This window comes from Marmota marmota, unplaced genomic scaffold (assembly GCF_001458135.2).
Source record: "Marmota marmota marmota unplaced genomic scaffold, marMar, whole genome shotgun sequence".
NCBI classification, from domain to species: domain Eukaryota; kingdom Metazoa; phylum Chordata; class Mammalia; order Rodentia; family Sciuridae; genus Marmota; species Marmota marmota.
Genome location: NW_026000119.1, coordinates 8,626,156 through 8,645,668, shown reverse-complemented (window position 1 = coordinate 8,645,668; position 19,513 = coordinate 8,626,156). Strand labels below are relative to the sequence as shown.

General features: G+C 39.6%; 1 protein-coding gene and 1 non-coding gene across 2 annotated transcripts in view; one reads left to right on the top strand and one right to left on the bottom strand.

Annotated features, from left to right (window-relative positions):
• Shroom3 (shroom family member 3) overlaps nucleotides 1-19,513 on the top strand; it is a 173,206-nt gene that overhangs the window by 21,123 nt on the left and 132,570 nt on the right. The gene's annotated exons all lie outside the window — the stretch shown is intronic.
• On the bottom strand, nucleotides 9,154-9,225 carry Trnas-aga. Its single transcript has one exon. It is a non-coding gene; the product is annotated as a tRNA-Ser (tRNA).

Sequence of the window (19,513 nt, the reverse complement as noted above, 5' to 3'; positions counted from 1 at the left end):
AAAAAAAAAAAAAAAAAAAAAAAAAAAAAAAAAAAGTGCTTCACGCTATTGTCATGGAAAGCCACCCTTCTCTAATCCTGGGTCCTGGTCCAGCAGCCACATCACCCTGATACCAAAAAAAAAAAAAAAAGAAAAAAAAGAAATCTAAATCTTCTCAGAGCCCAAATGAAATAAATACTCAGGGGTGTGAGAGAAAATATTTGTGAATAATATGTCTGGTAAGGGGTTAATATCCAGACTATATAAAGAACTTCTGGAACTCAACAAAAGCAAAACAACTCCGTTAAAAAATAGGCAGAGGTAGAGAAAAAGTAGAATGATGATTGCCAGGTGCTGGGGAATGGGGAGTTATGATTTAATAGGAATCATTTCAATTTTGGAAATGAAAATAGTTCTATGGATGGATGAAGGTGATGGTTGCATAGTAATGTGAATGTACTTAATACCTGTGATCTGTAGAATTAAAACTATTGGGCTGGGGATGTGGCTCAAGCGGTGGCACACTCGCCTGGCATGCGTGCGGCCCGGGTTCGATCCTCAGCACCACATACAAAGATGTTGTGTCCACCGAAAACTAAAAAATAAATATTAAAATTCTCTCTCTCTCTCTCTCTCTCTCTCTCTCTCTCTCTTGAAAAAAAAAAAACAAAAACAAAAAACTATTAAGATGGCTGGACATGGTGGCATGCACCTGTAATACCAGCTGAGTCAAAGGGATTGAAAGTTTTAGGTCAGCCTCAGCAACTAAACCAGTTGTGTCTCAAAGCAAAAAAAATTTAAAAAGTGGGAGGGATGTGGGGCTGGGAATGTAGCTCATTGGTTAAGCACCCATGGGTTCAATCCCTGGTACTAAAAGAAAAAAAGAAAAAGTAAGCTTTTATTTTTCCTTTCAAATGGCCATCAGAATGGAAATCAAGAGCAGCATCATAGGCAATTGAATGTTTGCACCCATGGACCCTTCCCAACACTTAATCAGACAAAGTCTAGAATTATGTGCTCACTCTACTGTTTTTTCTGACTGACATTAACACTAGAAAAGATAGCATGAATCTACTTTTTCAGTAAAAGTTCCTGAACTATAAATGTCCCATTTGCCTTGAGTTTAGATTTTCAAACTTGTTTCAAGCAGCTCCTGCCACCTGGTACCCATTTTACTTTATTTTTATTTAGCTCTGGAGAGCAAAAGGTGAAAAGCTTTGAAGAAGCCCCCAGGCAAGAGGGGAGAACCATTTTCTGTAACAAAAGTTGATTGTACCTTGTTTTCCTTTTTAAAGAGCAATCAGGATATAATCTCAGTACCACACTTGACCACCATCTGTCAAACCAAAGCAAACAAGCCATTGCCAGTCTTTCCTTATTGTAAAACTAGAAGCGAAAATAACCATGATGTGGTGGTTGTCCAGCCAAAGAAAACTACCCTTCTTCCAGAAAGTGTTTACTCTTTTGCTCTCATTGAGTGACGTGCCATCAAGCTATGAGTTAAACAGTGGCATTTTGTAGAGATGTTTTCATTTGTTTAGCAAAACCACAGCTGTTCATTTTCGGTAATTTTGGGTTTCCTAAAAAGGTAGCCTTAGATTCTGAGTGTGGCTTTTAGTCATCTTTAGCATGTTAAGGGTTTTGTTGTTGTTTGCATTGTTTTGGCTTTTTATTTATTTATTTATTTTGATGGTGCCAGGGATTGAATCCAGGGTTCTTTATATATATATATATATATATATATATATATATATATAAATTTTTTTTAATTGTGGATGAACATAATACCATTTATTTATTGATTGATTTATTTGTGGTGCTGAAGATTGAACCCAGAGCCTCACATGTGCCATGCAAGCACTCTACCACTGAGCCATAACCCCAGCCTGAGTCCAGGGTCTTATGCATGCTAGGCAAATGCTTTACTACCAAGACACACCACCAGCCCCACACTGAGGGATTTTTCTGATTTGAAGATAAATGTATTGATGCCAAAGAGAGAAAGAAAGAGTTGGGGGTGGGGAGGAACAGTAAGTGTCATATGAATTAATATGAAATTTAGAGATTAAGCCTTTTCAAAAATAATTGCATCTCTTTGTTCCTTTATTTTCTGCCATCCACTTACATATTTCTCAAATAGCCACGTTTTGATGTGCTCCTTGTGGCGATTCTTGTTTTCTTTGTATGTGTGTTGTTTACAGTGAGACACACCCCTGGGAATTGATCCCTTACTTTTCCATGTTTTCTTCTAAAATTTGGGGTTTTCATGCAGGCATCCCTGACGAGAGAGCCTGGTGTTAACTTCTGTCCAGGCCAAATCTCAAGGTTATCTTCCCTTCTTCTGTTGACTGAGAGGTCCAGAGTCAACCGTGGGTCAGAGATTATGTGTTTAGAGTCTCACTAATGAACAAGCTCTCCAGCTTTCCAGACTCTTAGTGTGGGGGCATGGGGTAGGGGAGGGAGTGCTGGAGTTCTGGTAGGTGCTGCTTGCATCAAAGTTCAGTAGCCCTTGTCCAAATGAGAAACTGTTAAGAAGTTTAAGAACCTTGACTTGTTTGTTCTCTCCTGTGGGTGGAAGCCGGGAAGGGGTTTGCTTAAATAATTTTAGGTGATTTTTTTTCCTATTTGAAAATATTGTACTAAAATATATGAACATGAAATTAACCATGTTGGCCATTTTAAGTGTGCAGTGCAGCAGCCTGAGAGAACTCACCACTCTCCATCTCCAGATCTTTAAGATGATTTTTTTCTAAGTCATTTCTTGCTTCTATTCCCAAATTCCAGTTGACTTTGTGCCCCGCCCCCCACCCCACATTTTTAAAGTCCATGTTCCTATTCTGATTATTTAACTTGGAAAATAGGAGAGTTTTTTTTTTTTTTTTTTCACTGCTTGATGAATTGGTCTCGGTGGAATTCAAACAATCTCGTTGTTTTGGTTATGTCTTATCGGGAATGCTAGATTTTTTTTCTGAGAGTGACCTCAGAGGTGAAGGGGCAGAAAGGAGGCATCTCTTTTTTGAATCAATTTAGCAAAAGAGGAAATGGTGGTAAGTCATTCCTGGAAATGTATTCTAGGTGCTAATGGGACAGTTTGGCACTGTGAATGGGCTGACTCCCACTTTTTCCTAGCAAATCTTCAGGCTATACTTCAGGGCAGCCTTCTTGGTGTTTTTCTATTTGCTCTCCGATGTTGAGAACTTAAGGTCATAGTGCCCTTGAGTTCCCACTAAGCTGGGTGGAGGAAGTTCTTTAATATTTACTCAGTGTGGACGATATACCAGGAACTCCACAAAAGGTACACTGAACATGGCCAGCATCCAGCATGGCCTTTCCAGGGGCCACTTTCCTACAAGCACACAGCACCCTCTGTTCCTTCCAACTTTTGGAGTTCCTGGGGGACCCCTAAGGGATTATTTCCTTATTTACCCAGAGTCTATATTATTGGCCATGAAATCTTCTTTGGACAAGACAAACTAATGGGTCCCATGTTGAATAAGGTACATTTTCCTTCTTAGAATATTCTTGGAACAGTTTATGCATTTTCCACAAGCAAAGACTCAGACACAATTCTCACAGATCTAAATATCCTACTCTCCTCTGTCTCCCCCATTGTCAAAAAACCCCAATATTTCTATTCCTCTATTCTAAACCCTCTCTGGGGAATTTTGTACCTTTTAGAGTTATGTTTTTTCCTTCTGGATATGGCAGTATCCAGTAATATTACATCAGAAAGAAGAGGAAAAAAATTAATCTATGTGCAACTACTTGCATATCTTGCTTTTCCTAAGACAGAATATTCCGTTAAATCTCTGGCTAACTAAGAGGATAGGGCCAGATATGGTAGTGCATGCCGGTCATCCCAGCAACTTGGGAGGCTGAGGCAGAAGGATCACAAGTTCAAGTCCAGCATGGGAAATTTAGTGAGAACTGTCTCAAAATAAAAGAAATAAAAGGACTAGGGATGTAGCTCAGTGGTACAGTGCTCTTGGGTTCAATCCCCAATACCAAAAAAAAAAAAAAAAAAGAAGAATATTAGGTATGGTTTGTATGGTTTGTTTAGCTAAGCAAGACAAAAATGGAAGCAATGCTCATGATATAGGGATTCTTATTTGGAGGTAATCTGATGATCTAATACTATGTTAGCCAGTAGTGAATTGTAATGCCCTTTAAATTGCTTAAATCCCAGAGCTCAACACTGTGAAATGTGGATTAGCTCAGGGTTAAAAGTGTTTTCTTTTGGTTGGATGTTTAGGGTTTTCATATTTTATGTCAGTTGCTACTATTATTAAGTTTTCTATATTGAAAAATAATTTGGTATAATAATTTTCTATCACCATAACAAACATCTGAGATAACTAGCTTATAAAGAGAATAGGTTGGGGCTAGGTGTATAGCTCAGTGGTGGAGTGCTTATCTAGTGTGCTTAGGGCCCTGGGTTGGATCTCCTGCACTGAGGGGTAAAACAGAGGAAAGGTTAATTTTGGTTCATAGTTGTGAAGGTTTCAGCTCATGATCAATTGGCTGTATTGCTCTGGGAATGCAACAAGGTAGCACATTCTGACCAACGCGCCTGATGAAGCAAGCTGCTTACCTCGTAGCCACCAAAGAGAGGAAAAGGAAGGCACCTGGTTCCTACTATGCTCTTCAGGGGCACTCCCCCAATGACCTGAAGACCTCACTTGGCCCTGCCTGTTATATATTCTACCATCTCCCAGCAGCACCACACTGGGGACCAGTCTTTAACATACTGGCCTTTGAGGGACACTTAACATCCAAACTATAGCAAATAATGATATTTATGTCAGGCAAGAGTTACATGTTGCAAATACTCTAAAGGTCAACTAATCATCAATCATCAGTCATCAATCATCCTAGCATCTAGTGTGGTAGGTAAATGCTAAGTTAGTAGTCTTTTATGTTACCAAAAACAAACAAGCAAAATAAAACAAAACAAAAATGGAAGGAGAAGGAAGAAATTCTCAGTTTTGGGAGTTGGAGAGGGCATTATAGGAAAGGAACTCCAATGGTCACCCTCAAACTTGCCTAACTCCCATTTCACCACTGTGTCCCATGCAGGAGACTCTTAAAATATCTAGAACAAATGCACATCTGGCCTTTCCTTGCATGTTTTCCCACAATTTACCAAGTCAGCCTACTCATTGTCTGTACAACTTGAATTGTTAGAAAGTTGCAGCTATGAGTCCTTAGTGCTCTACCTTAAGTTACCACTGACCATACCAAAGGAAGTGGTTCTTTCAAGCTGTCAAGTTTTATGAACATGCATGCAATAATTCACAGAAAGCATTTACCGCGGACTGTTAGTATTTTAGCAGAGTTCACAGAATTGCATGGAGCCAAGTAACCACATTACATGAAAAATGTCTTATCTGTTTCATTAATACTTCCTTTGCCATGGGAAGAATGAAGGAACTTTGGATTGGGCAAAGAGGAGTGGGGGAGGGGAGGGGGCATGGGGCATGAAAGATGGTGAAATGAGACAGAAAGGAACTCCAATGGAAGTTATAGGAAAGGAACTCCAATGGAAATTATAGGAAAGGAACTCCAGTGGTCACCCTCAAACTTGCCTAACTCCCATTTCACAGGAGGTGAAATGGTACATATATTATTGCACAAATGGTGCAACTCTGTATCATGTACAACCAGAGAATTGAAATGTTGTGCTCTATTTGTGTGTAATGAATTGAAATGCATTCTGCTGTCATGTATAACTAAGTAGAACAAATTAAAAAACGGAAAAAAAATAAAATTATTTTTAAGGACATTATTTAAAAATAAAAAAAAATACCTTCTTTGCTCACTAGAATGGCAGCTATTAAGAATACAAACAAAAATAAGTGTTGGTGAGAATGTGGGGGAAAAGGCACACTCACACATTGCTGGTGGGACTGCAAATTGGTGCAACCAATCTGGAAAGCAGTATGGAGATTCCTTGGAAAACTTGGAATGGAACCACCATTTGACCTAGCTATCCCACTCCTCTGTTGATACCCAAAGGACTTAAAATCAGCATCTACAGGGACACAGCACATCAATGTTTATAGTAGCACAATTCACAATAGCTAAATTGTGGAACCAACCTAGATGCCCTTCAGTAGATGAATGGATAAAGAAGCTGTGACATATATACACAATGGGACATTACTCAGCATTAAAAGAGAATAAAATCATGGCATTTGCAGGTAAATGGATGGAGTTGGAGAATATCATGCTAAGTGAATTAAGGTAATCCCACCAAAAGGCCAAATGTTTTCTCATCTATAATGGGTGGATGGGGGGAAGCATGGGAGGAATGGAGGAACTTTGGATGAGGCAAAAGAGAGAGAGGGAAAGGGAGGGCTCATTGGGGTAGGAAAGAAGGTGGAATGAGATGGACATCATTACTCTAAGTACATGTATGAAGACAAATGGTGTGACTCTACTTTGTGTACAACCAGAGAAATAAAAAAATGTGCTCTGTATGTGTACTATGAATTGAAATGCATTCTGCTGTCATGTATAACAAATTAGAATAAATAAATAAATAAATTTAAATTAAAAAAAAACCTCCTTTGCTTTGATAAAAGCCCTCCATTTGGAAATTGGAAGAAAATCACATAGTATTTTGATGGAAGTCCCTCTTTCAAACCTGAACTGTGTCTTCAAAGTTCCAAAGTCTTCAACTTTCATTTGACTCCTCTTGTTATAATGTTGACAGCAATCAAGAGAGGGCTGTAACTGGGTTCAAATAAAGGCATGTGTGAAAGGAGGGCTGGAGGAGTCATCAATCACTTGGTCATGGCTTTTACTGGCCATGCTGTGTCCTCAACTTCACTTCTGAGGAACTAGAATCAAGAACAGCTTTTGCCCAGAAAGCCACTAAATCATATTATCATGGAACTGGAAGGACAACCCCAATATTTGACAGTTATTATAGCTTTCCCCGGAATATCTACCAGATTTGTAAATCCACAAGTCTGCAAGATGAAGAAAGGAACACAATGAATAGAATGTGCCAGGTACATAATCTAAATAACTCTTTTTTTCTGAGAATGTACTGGGGAGAAGAGAGACTGGAGCAAATTGGAGGACTCCTGCCCCATCTAAAAGGAGGTAGCTGCCTCTCAATTTCAGCAGGTCATTATTGTGAAGAAATACAGACTCACCATGGCCAGGAATCTGGATTTTATGTGAACAATCCCAAAGTATGAAATACTCAAAAGCATTTATGTGAACCAACACAGCGCTTAGAGAAGTTCAACAAGAGGTTGTGTCTGGAGTATGGGCATTGAAGATAGAACTGTGAGTGGGTCCATGTGGTTTTTTGCAAATAAACTTTGCCATTCCCTTCCCCACTCCAGAAAAGACTGAGCTAAGCTCAGTACCACCTGGAGAAATGCCCAGCTGCCCTTTGAGATTGGTTGACCTTATTAGGTGAAAAAATGGCCCAGTCCTGAAAGTTCAAGCAAATGTGAGGACATGCTTAAACGGTTTTGTTTCATTTTGTGGTACTGGGGATCTAACCCAGGGTTTCGTGCAGGTTAGGCAAGAACTCTGCCACTGAGCTACATTCCCAGCCTTTTTTAAAATTGTATTTTGAGACAGGGTCTTGCTGAATTACCCAGGCTGGCCTTGAACTTGTGATCCTCCTGCCTCAGCCTCCCAAATAGCTGGGATTACAGAAAGCAGTCACATGCAGCTATACCTAAGTTCTTTTGTTATTATGGTGATACTGGGGATTGAACCAGGGGTGGAGGGGTTGGGGGAGTGGTTTAACCACTGACCTACATCCCCAGCCCTTTTTATATTTTATTTAGAGACAGGGTCTTGATAAGTTGCTGAGGCTGGCTTTGAATTCGTGATCCTCCCTGACTGCTGGGATTACAGCATGTGCCACCATGCCTGGCTATACATAAATTTTTGATGTTAGAAAATTTAACATTTTTTCTCTCTAAAAAAAAATAATAAAAGTCCCTATACTGGGTGCACACTCTGAGTACTGTGTTCAACTGAAAGTTACTAAATGGATTTGGAATCAACGCTCTCAAGGCTCGAGATGCTGTGATACCTTTAATTTTGATTGACTTGTCCTCTCCAGGGGATCGGATAGGAAAGGTGCCTGAAAGAAACACTGGGGAATTTCAATCCTGATTTAAGACAAATGATTTATGCCAGCTGATGTTCGGAGTATGCAGTATGTTCGGAGGACCTGCTGGAGGAATGTGGCTTTTGTGCTTCTTCCCATTTATCATGGTGTTTACAAATCCTGTTTGAAGTTGAAAGTAAATCATCATCCTGCTGCTTAGCAGCTGTTTTACAGCTAAGAATTTTAGGTGTGATTGAGAGTGAACACATCACTGGAGTCAAGTGAAGAAGTGCAGGGAAAGGAGGTAGGGGGGTGGCAGGGAGACCCCTGTGGTGTGTATACGGCTTGATCTAGAAATGGTGCTAATGGCCCAGTCCTGAAAGAGGGCTGCACCTCTCATTCAGAGAATGACAGTTGAATGACACTGCTCTATAAAACACGGAGGTGTTTCCCATTTATATGTGCTGGGATTTGGAGTTTCGATCAGGAGGTAGGCTCAAAGAACAGCCTGGTCTCTCAGTTTCAGATATGTGTATAAAGTATGCAGTGGAGGCTGGGGACGCAGCTGAGTGGTAGAGCCCATACTTAGTATTTGGGCAGCCCTTGGATTTGATCCCCAGCACCCCAAGAGGGAAAATAACATGTTGAGTGGTTCATCAAGTGAGAAAGTCAGAAGAGCCTTCACTCCATGGAACTTCATGCTAATCTACCTCTTGTGCCTCCCTGGTCATATCTAGGCATCTTAGAGCAGAGAAGACTGAGAGGTTGTATCTGACTTCCAATACTTGAAAAGACCACTGTGTGAAACAGGAATTAGACTGCATGGAGTCGAGTCAGGGCAGTGGGTGGATGTTAATGGGAATCAGAAGTCAGGCTTGACAGTAGGAAGAATTTTAGACCAATTAAATTGTTTGAAAATAGAAAAGCCCCTGAGTTCAACAATCCCTTGGTGGTAGATATTCTAAAAGAGATTCAAACATCATAGTAGGGGTATGAGAGATGAAGACTGTGTTCTTATTTAATTTGAGATTGTGTGATTCTAGTAATCTGGCTTGGGATCTTTTTTGTTTGTTCATTTGTTAATTTGCTTTTTGCAGTGCTGGGGATTGAACCCATGGCCGCGTGCTTTCTAGACAAGTGCTCTACCACTGAGCTACACTGGAAGCCCTGGTTTAGAGTCTTGAACAGAACAACTGTCCTGCATTTCTTCCTTCCTGGACCATAAATAATGTTGTTTTGTTTTATGGTGTTGGGGATCAAACCTACAACCTGCACTTGCTAAGCAAACTACCACTGAGCTACATCTCCAACCCAATAAATAATGTTTTAACAGCAATCATCTGGGCATGTGCAAAGCCCTGGGTTCAATCTCCAGTACAGTAAAAACAAAAAACAAATAATTTTTGCATCAATAATTTGACTTCTTTGGTTTTCCCGTGTGCAGAAGTGAAGATAGAAGCAGATAGAGAAGCTAAACAGGTAATATATAAGATACAAAATATATGGAAGCCTCAGAAGTCAAAATTGTTAAGTATGTACTTTAAAATAAACTTACAGCACATTTGAAAGCTGAAACAGAGTGATTTGTATTTGGTCTAACTGTGTGTTACCCACGTGATTAAGAGCATAGGCTGTGAGCCACATTTCTGGGCTCAAGTCCTGGCTGTTGTAAACTAGACCTTGGGCAAATTATTTAATCTCTCTTTTTCATCATCTGTAAAATGGAGTTAATGATAGTATCTACCTCATAGAATTTGTGGGACAAGTAAGAGGGTTGAGGACTTATAAAGCATTGAGTGCTGAGCACAGCATTGTTGTACAGCAATGAAAGCTCTTTACAGACTTGACCTAATGAACTGCATTTTACTTTTTTGTCCATAAAGAATTTATTTCATTCAAACAATGTCCCTGTTGATGTTTGAATAGTGTTTAACTATTTTAACAATTTTTTTTATGCCCACGCTGGTGACATTATGAAAACTACAGGAATGATGATACATCTGAAACAAAGACGTTTTTGTAACCAAAAAAAATTTACTTTTGACCAGATATTTTGCAGGCTTAAACCTTCTAGACCTGTGCTAATTTGACTCTTTCACTGCATAGCAGAAATACAGTTTCACTACATGAAAATTTTTTGTTATGAAAGAAGTATTCATCCCCTAAGGTAGAGTGTGAAGCTAATAGTATTTTTCTACATTCTGGGAATTGGTCCACATTTATTGTATTTTAGTAAAAAATAAACACATAAAATATTAATTAAGATATAAAAACTAAATCGGGGGTGGGTGGGTATTGGAGATTGCACTCAGGGACATTCAACTACTGAGCCACATCCCAGCCATATTTTGTATTTTACTTAGAGACAGGGTCTCACTGAGTTGCTTAGCGCCTTGCTGTTGCTGAGGCTGGCTTTGAACCCACGATCCTCCTGTCTCAGCCTCCCCAGCTTCTGGGATTACAGGCGTGTGCCACCACACCTGGCATGAAAGCTAAATTTAAGGTACCTTGGTAATCCTATAAAAAGCTAAAATTTAACTCTAAAATATAAATTCTTTTTTTTTTCCTGGAGATTGAACCCAAAGATACTTTATCACTGGGCCACATCCCAAATCCTTTTTATTTTTTAATTTTGAGGCAAGATCTCACTGAGATGCTTACGAGCTCACTAAATTGATGATCCTCCTGCCTCAGCCTCCCCAGCAGCTGGGACTACAGATGCATGCCACCACTCCTCAGATTAACTTTTAAAATAATAATCTGAAACTAATAAACACAAACAGTATGCATAATCATCAAATCTGTTTCCAAATAATTTGAGTTGATTTTAGGAACAAAATGTTGGAAAACAATAAAGTGGACTATTGTACACATAAATGTTCCTTAAGCATTACTGGATTAAAGAATATGTACGGGATGAAAACTTACTCCTTCATCATTTTTTGACTCTTTGTAATGAGCAGGGCTACCCTGTTTATCAAAAATTAAGAACTAGGACTTAATTTTTTAAATCTTCAAAATTGTTTATCTTTTACTCAGATTTACCTATAACTAACTTATCTTTTATCCTGTTTACTTTTTCTTATGTGTTTCTATCTATAATATTTTTTAAATCACCTGAGGATAAGTTATGGCTCTTTATATCTAAATCCCTCATTGTTTATTTCCTATAAATATGGGTATTCTCTTTCATGGCCACAGTATCATAATCAACTCTAATAATTTTAACACTGATATAATACTTATATCTAATCTTTTGTGTATATTTCAATTTTGTCAATTGATACAATAATATCCACCCCCACTCCGTTCTGAGGATTAACCTAAGGGTGCTCTACCACTGAGCTACATTCCCAGCTCTTTTTATTTATTTTTTTGAGACAGGGTCTTCCTAAATTACTGAAGCTGGCCTCAAACTTGTGATCCTCCTTCTTTAGGCTCTCAAGTACCTGGGATTACAGGGTTGCACCACCATGCTTGGCATTCAGTAATGTCCTTGATAGCGTAGTTTTTCCTTTCAGTACAGAATCCATTCCCAGCCAGGTATTGCATTTAGTTAACAGGACTTTTTAGTCTCTTTTAGGATCAGCCTTTCTTAAACTTGTTATTTTTGAAGAATATAATTTTTTTCTTCTTTTGCAATAGAGCACTGGGAACAATTTGACTTTCTGATGCATATTGTGTTTAAAGATGATTCACTCTGTTGAATTCTTGGCTGAGCCCTGATCATGATGCTTCATCCCTGTATCATGATGCTTCATCCCTGCGTCATGGTGCTTGGATGATGGTACATGAGGTTTATTTCTTTTTTTATTTTTTCATTTTAGATATACTTGACAGTAGAATGTATTTTGACATATTATACATTCATGGAGTATGTACATCTGACATAATACATTCTTGTGGTGGCACATGATGTGGAGTTACACTGGTCGTGTGTTCATCTATGAACATAGGAGAGTTACGTCTGATTCATTCTGCTGTTGTTCCTATTCCCATCCCTCCAGTACCTGAGGTTTCTATGTGGACTCCTGCAGTCTTAAGAGAGGAGCCTGCCCTTGAAGAGGCTTAGTACAGCCATTCACCAAATGCCCGCACATTGGAGTGAAATTTGTAAATATAAAAGCATTTGCTTCTTCTTAAAATATTCAAAATTACCAAATAATTCAGTGATCTTTAGTTCAGAATGAAAGCAAGTGGAAGAAGCCCAAGGAGGGCAGACAGAGTGCAGTGGAAGTGCAGGTCTACACTGTTAAAAATGGCAGTGAGCAGGCGAGCTGATACTTTTATTCTAAGAGACAGACATGTCATGTTCAGGGAAAAGGTGACGGAAGGCCTGAATTAGGGTGGTGGTAGTAAGAATGAAATGGGGGGGATGGTTGGGACAGGCCCTGTGCCTTCAAAGAACAATGGGAGTGTGATAGAACACGTGCTTAGCATGCAGAGGCCCCGGGCTCATACCCTAGAGCCCAAAACAAATGAATACATAGATGGGGGGAGGGTGTGATCACAATTGTTCATGTAGGATGTTTGAATCCCATTCATGTGTGGAACTGTGTGGTGATCTGGGACTCTTTGGCTTGGAAAGGTATCATAATTTTGGTCTTGGATGTCTTAGGTTCTGTTGATGAAAGTGTCCCCGAGGGTGAGCGCTAGAGATGAGCACTGATGAGGTCCCTAAAGAAGGGAGCAAAAGGGACCAACAAAGGAGGGCCTTGGACCTTGGTGCTTCAAGGAAGAAAAAATAAAACAGAAGTGGTGTTTGAAGGGCCAAGGAGAACACACTGCCCTGGAGTCAAGGGAAGACAATTGAGGGGGACAAGATGAAGTGGCAGCAGTGAGGGCCAGCCGACACGGAGAGGAGGCCGGCAGATCTGTCAATGGGAGGAACAGCTTGGACAAGGATGAACTCCCAGCCAGACTGTGGTGCGGGTGGGGGGAAGTAAATGTGAGAGGAGAAGGAGGTGGGCACAAGGCAGAAGTTGGAGAGGTAGTCACCAGTCAGGACCAGCGGGGTCCTGACACTGACTTCCTGTGTAACTCGGTCTCAGCCAAGTGTGGAGCCATTTCTCCACTCTGATGGCTTTCTTAGTCATTCAACAATCACTTCTATCTCAGAAACAGTGAGAATGAAGAGGTATTTTTCCCTTGGTCAGTAAGGGAATGTACCTCATCAGTACCATTATGTGATCTGAAGGGACTAGGGTGACCCACATTAAAAACCTCGGAGTATTCCACCCTCAAGAGGGCACACAAAAACACAAACCAGACCCTTGTAACAGAGAGAGTGTAGAAAAGTGGAGCTAGCTTTCATGGGCGTTTTGCATGTGTGTTTTTTCTTTATTTTTCTGTTTCATCTCCAAGAGCCTCATAATGCCTAGTATTAAAAAAAAAAAGAAAAAGAAAAAGAAAAAGCCCTCCTTTAGTCGAGGGTGGTCTCGGCATGTGGAGAGCCTCACACTGGGCCAATACCAGGGACGGGAGTAGACATGACCATGACCTCGGGTGATATCTGCCTGTTCTAGAAACCTCATCTGGAGCCTGGAGCCGCAGGGTTGCCCGAGAACATTCAGTTGACACTCCTGATAGGTCCTTTGGAGAAGTTGAACTAATATAAGTTGATTAAGAGAAAACACAAAAAATACAAAGAAGGAATTCTAATAAGATTTATTTTATATACTTTCCAAATCCCCAAAGACCCTTTCTGCACCAAAGCAAAATCAGAACATTGAGCCTTGGAGAATATTGATTTATTTATCCAGTTGTTTGAGTGAAGCTTGGTTTTCTCTTCTTCATTCTTTCTTTTTCCTTCCACCTAAGGTGGACTGTAGGTCGCAGTTGCCTGAAGAATACAATTTTGGTGTTTTCTTTAGGTGTGATAGAGTTTGAATTTTCTTCCATTCTTTATAACCTACGAAGTGTAAGGCAGTCAAAAGAGTAAGACTGATGAGTTTTCCTAGGAGCACTCCTACACTTGACATCAAAATAATAGAGTGCTTTTATTTTCTAGGCACTTCTTTGTGACTTTGTTATTTTAAAGGATAGCAAAAAAGAAAAAAAAAGGCTATCGACATCAACACAAGCTCATCTCTAATGATACTGGTTTTGCAGAACTATAATTCCATGCTCACTCCTACCCTCCTTTCCTAGAGCCACATCTTCCACTTGAATGTCAACAAAATGGCAACTCTCAGCCAGGGAACATTCTTGGTTCCCGAGGCAGGGAACTAAGCCAGGCACTTGTCCATTTGTTTTCAAATGAACTAGTTTTGATGTTGTAAATATTTAACCATTCACTGTAGTATTCTTACCACTTTCTATTTGATTTTCAGTTAATTTCATTTCTCCCAGGCAGATAAATGTTTGTCACTTTCCTGAACCCTCTTTAAGCAAGTATTGATTATATTTGAGGGATGTGGTTTGAGAAGGAACAAAAAATGGGGTCTGGAAGGCATATTTTCCCCATTGATTGGGGAAAGGAGGCCATGGAAAACTATGTCCACCAACAATAACAGATGTAAGGGTCAATCTTCATGATGGCCATGGGTATTTTTATTGTTCTTCCTGCTATCTGTGCTTGAATTGCTGGTAGCAATGGATAAAAGCAAAGGATTTTCTCCTTCTCAGTTTTTGGTTTTGAGAGTCCAGTGGAAAGACATTAGCTATTAAGGCTACCGGAGAAGGCAGGATGATCTTATCTCTAAGGAAAACAACTGCTGTCAGCTTTCCTTCAACTTTGACTTGTCTGGGTTTCTGAGAGCCCATTTCTTACTGGAATTTGCTCTTAGAAAGAAACTCTAAGAATGCATTAGGCAGATGATTTTGATTTACAGTTCTGTTTACACTTTTAGTGATGTATTTGTTTATTTTAGGAGAAAGAGCTCCTTTTAACATGTATTTTATGCTTTTGGCTTCATTTGCAACTCTTTTAAATTTGGGATATATTGCCCTCAGGAAAGATATTTTGTTCTATCTTATTTTTTCCTTTCCCCTTTCTTCCTTTTTCCCTATATTATGGAGCTCCTGCAATCCCAAGTCTGGACAGTAACACAAAAAGTTGACCAAAGATTGAATGTCTAGGCTAATCATTCATTTCAGAATGTCTGATGGAGCCCAGTGTGGTGACTCATTCCTCTAATCCCAGAGATTTGGGAGGCTGAGACAGGAGGATCGCAAGTTCGAGACCAGCCTCAGCAATTTAGAGATCCTTAGCAATTTAGGGAGACCCTGTCTCAAAATTAAATAAAAGGAAGGAAGAACAGACAGACAGACCGGATGTGGCTCTGTGATAAAGCATCCCTGGGTACAACCTCCAATAGCAATAACAACAACAACAAAAAGAATATCTGATAGAGCCTGGTGCTGTGGCTCATTCCCATCATCCCAGCAAATTTGGGAGGCAATTGAAGGATGGCAAGTTCCAAGATCCTGTCTCAAAAATAAAAAATAAAAAGAACTGGGGCTGAAGCTCAGTGGTAAAGTGCTCCAGGGTTCAATCACCAGTACCGTAAAAAATAAAATAAAAATAAAAATAAATAAAAGAATGTCTGTTGGCACTTAGACCACAAATGACTTTAAGGTTAACGACCATAAGCATGAGTCAAATTGGAAACAGTACCTTGTAGAGCCAGTCTGTCTGCCCGGTCACTTCACAGTTTATAAAACTTGACTCCTGGCTGCAAAGCTAATTGCCAGAAGGCCCAAGGAGAGCTCTGAGTTACCACTCAGTCCTTTGTGGACTGTGCAGCCTGAACCGGGACTGGTTCTTCTCGAGGAATTAGGAAGAACATTCTATATTTTCCTCATCTAATTTACACAAATATTTCCTTTAAGAAAGAGGATACTTTAAATTATTGTTCAACGGAAAATTCCTAAATAAAGCCCACAAACATGATACAGAACTGTTTTCCTTCAAGATTACTGTATGTCAGAGTCTTTTCTTGTCTCTTTCCTATTTAGCTGTGGATTTGCACAAAATACCCAGATGTTTTTCAACAGTGTGAGGTGAAAGTGTGGAACTGAAAGAACACTCTTAGAATTTGAAATAAGAGAACTTGGGGGAGGAGGGGAAGGAGCAAGATATACCTTGGGCATGCAGATTCGCCATAACTGAGCATTCCGTAGTTTCTTTCTAAAGCATTCTATGGAAAAAGTTTAGCTAAAGTTCTGAGAAAAACTCTTCTTTTTGCTTTTAATTCCAATATATCAACATTTTTTTTAATAGTATGGGGATTTAATCGAGAGCCTTGCACATGCTAGGCAAGTGCTTTACCACAAAAGTACATCCCCAGCCCTTCAGTATATTCGTATTTGTGATTCGTGTGCCTGGATTTTAAATTTAGCTTCTTTCAATTTTTCTAATCAAATGTTTTCCAAATATCTACTTAGGTTGGAAGGAAATTGACATTCTAAGAGGTTTGCTTCCCTGGTCTCTTGGCAAAGATCGAGTGTAAAAGAGTCACTCCAATATTTTTAACACATGAATAAAATGATCATAAAACCTTCCCATTCCCCCTTTATTTTTCATTAAAATGCCAGAGTGGAAACGATTCACAGGCCTGCTCTGCATTCAGACATTTCAGTCTGCTGCACTCTGTCGTCCTCTTGTCCGGGGCCACCTGTCTGTGATCACTGTCTCGTGCTTGCTGATAAAGGTTTCCTTCTGGAGGCTGTGCCTGCCCTTGGTCTGTGGCTTTGACACTGAAGCACTTTTGTCTGCAAAAGACAGTACATTATAGCTGCCGGCTCCACTCAGCTGCCTGCTCTGACCCCGTCACTTCATTCTTGGGAGGTTTCTGGGTTTCCTGGGAGATGAAGCACGAGCAACATTTGCTCCAGCCTCAGTAATTTCCGAAGGCCTTGAGTCCTGTTTTGTTGTTCAGGTTTCCAGGGTTGGGTGAGGGGCATGAGAATTCCCAGCAGGGGCAATTACCACTACACATCAAAACTGGTGCCATGCGACTCTGTCACATTTTTCTAAAGAGTGGCTATCGTGATGCTTTTAAAGTTGGGCTGTGCTTCAGAAGCCAAACAGAAATTGTAAAGAAATGTCCACAACAAATCCGTGTGTCAACATCTGAGCTAAAACGGAGTAAGTGTGTATGCTCCACATTCAGGGCTGCCTCAAATCCCTTTTGGAGTTAATAATATCACGTGTTGGAACAACTGAATTGTTGAACTGCAGTCAGATTGCCATATTTATAATTTTTTATATGACCTTTAATGAATCGTAATATATTTCTGAGTTGAAAGGAATAATAGCATTCAATTTATTGTTTTTGCCCTGATGGCCTTTTATTCCCTCATTAATGTCAGTCTGATGACACTGCTGTATTATTGGAATTTAAGTGGTTCCTACCCCAGCCTTACTTGGTCATTCAGGAACCCCCAAATAATGTAAGGAGAACAGAAACACTGTATATCAGACTCCTAGTTAATAGAGTACTTGGGGATGCTGTTCCTATATTAAATGAGATGATCAGCCATATCTCAGCCTCTCCAAGAGACCAAACAGTATCCAAATTATAATGGCAACATGGCTACATTTTCAGCTTGGTTAATCCAAAAATAAATTCTAATAGCTGCTGTTCAACATGGTTTTAAATTTCCTGATGCAACAGGCCTTGAATGTTTATTTTAAAATTTTTTACCTAGCTCCAAATAGCTAACTATTTGGTTTTATACAGCTATGCCAAAATGAAATACAAGAGAACATTCTTCTTACTTGGATGATGATATAAGACCAATCTTTTCTTTCTTTTCCTTTTTCTTTTTTTTTTTTTTGGTGGTGCTGGGAATTGAACCCAGGGCCTTGTACATGCAGGGCACGCACTCTACCAACTGAGCTCTATCCTCAACCTGCTGTTTTTAACTGTGAGTCTCAACTTCTCTCTCCCCTGACTCTCCCTCTGTCTTTCTTGCATTACTTGAAGCCCTCACTGCTCCATATCTCCTTTATATCTCAAGATAAGATCAAGATTTCTGCACAGTATTCAGGTTTGTCTCTCCAGCCTCATACCTGAGGGCCTCCTTCCTGTCCTACTGCACAAGTACTCCAGTTACCAGAACCACTTTCAGTTTCTGAGCAATACCATGCTTCTTCCCTCTTTCTGCCTTTGTACATGCTGTTTGTCTAACTAGAATCCAGGTTCTCCCCTCCCTAATTATGAGTATATCCATAACATCATATCTTTATTTATTCCTGTGACTAACCACATCTTATCATAAATTTATCTCTCTTCCCTTTTAAACACCAACTTGTGAGCAGAGACCATGTGCATTTTATTCACCATTGAACTAGAGCCTACCACAGTGCTTGGTATATAGTAGGTGTTCAGTAAATTTTTGTTTAAGGCTCAGTTGAGTTTTGTTGTCACTCAGCTTGCTTTACATGCAAAGAAATCTCTTGACCTTTGAATTTATTGATGGAGAGCATAGAGCAGAGAAGAAGATTGTATCCTCGGATGTTTCATAACTCTGCAGACTCAGCCCCTTATGGGTTAAAGGTAGCACAAAAGAGCTGTGCTCTCATATGAGTCTACATAGTGCTGTTTTTCTCATTTAGCACTAAATCAAGTAGCATTCTATGCCAGGAAATCAAAAGAAAGAAAAATTATCCTCTTTAAGTGGTAAAGATGATCGTGGGGTTTTCCATCTGTAGGTAATTATTTTAAATTATTTTAAACTTTGCCCCTTATTTTTTATGCAATTAGGAGAAGATTGTCTGCTACATTAATCCCACTTGCTTGAATGTTCATTGTTGGTGTTTAACTACAGTACACAAGCTTCACAAAGGACGTTCACTGCTACATTTCCACTGAAAAGGTGACTTAAAACTGTTCCTCTTTAAAATATTCATACACACACACACATACACACACACACACACTTTTTTTTTTTTTAACACTACTATGGATTGAGCCCAAGGGTGCTCTATCACTGAGCTATTCCCATATCCCTTTTTATTTTTAATTTTGAGACAAGGTCTCACTGAGCTACCCAAGCTGGCCTCAAATTACAATCCTCCTGCCTCAGTCTCCCAAGTAGCTGGGATAAGATATGTACCATTATACCTGGTTTAAACTATTTCTTTTTAAGTGTGTGTATCCATTGTCTTTCTCAAATACTATTTACCATCAATGCATCCTCAAGTTGTATGGATAAGAAAATTTTCAGATGGTAACAGAGTTTTCAGTTAAAAAAATTTCTGGGATTAAGAAATATAATCTTAGCCAGGCAGGAGGATTACAAGTTTGAGGCTAGCCTGGCAACTTAATGAGACCCTGCCCTGCCCCTCCCCCCAAATAAAAGAAGAAAGAAAGTCTTAGTGTGGCATAGGGGGAATCACCCAATGCAGCTACCATTTATATAGATTCATTGCCAAGCTTTTTACTTGCATCATCTCTGATCTCTACATACCTCAATGGGTGGGTGATATTGTTCCTGTTCCCA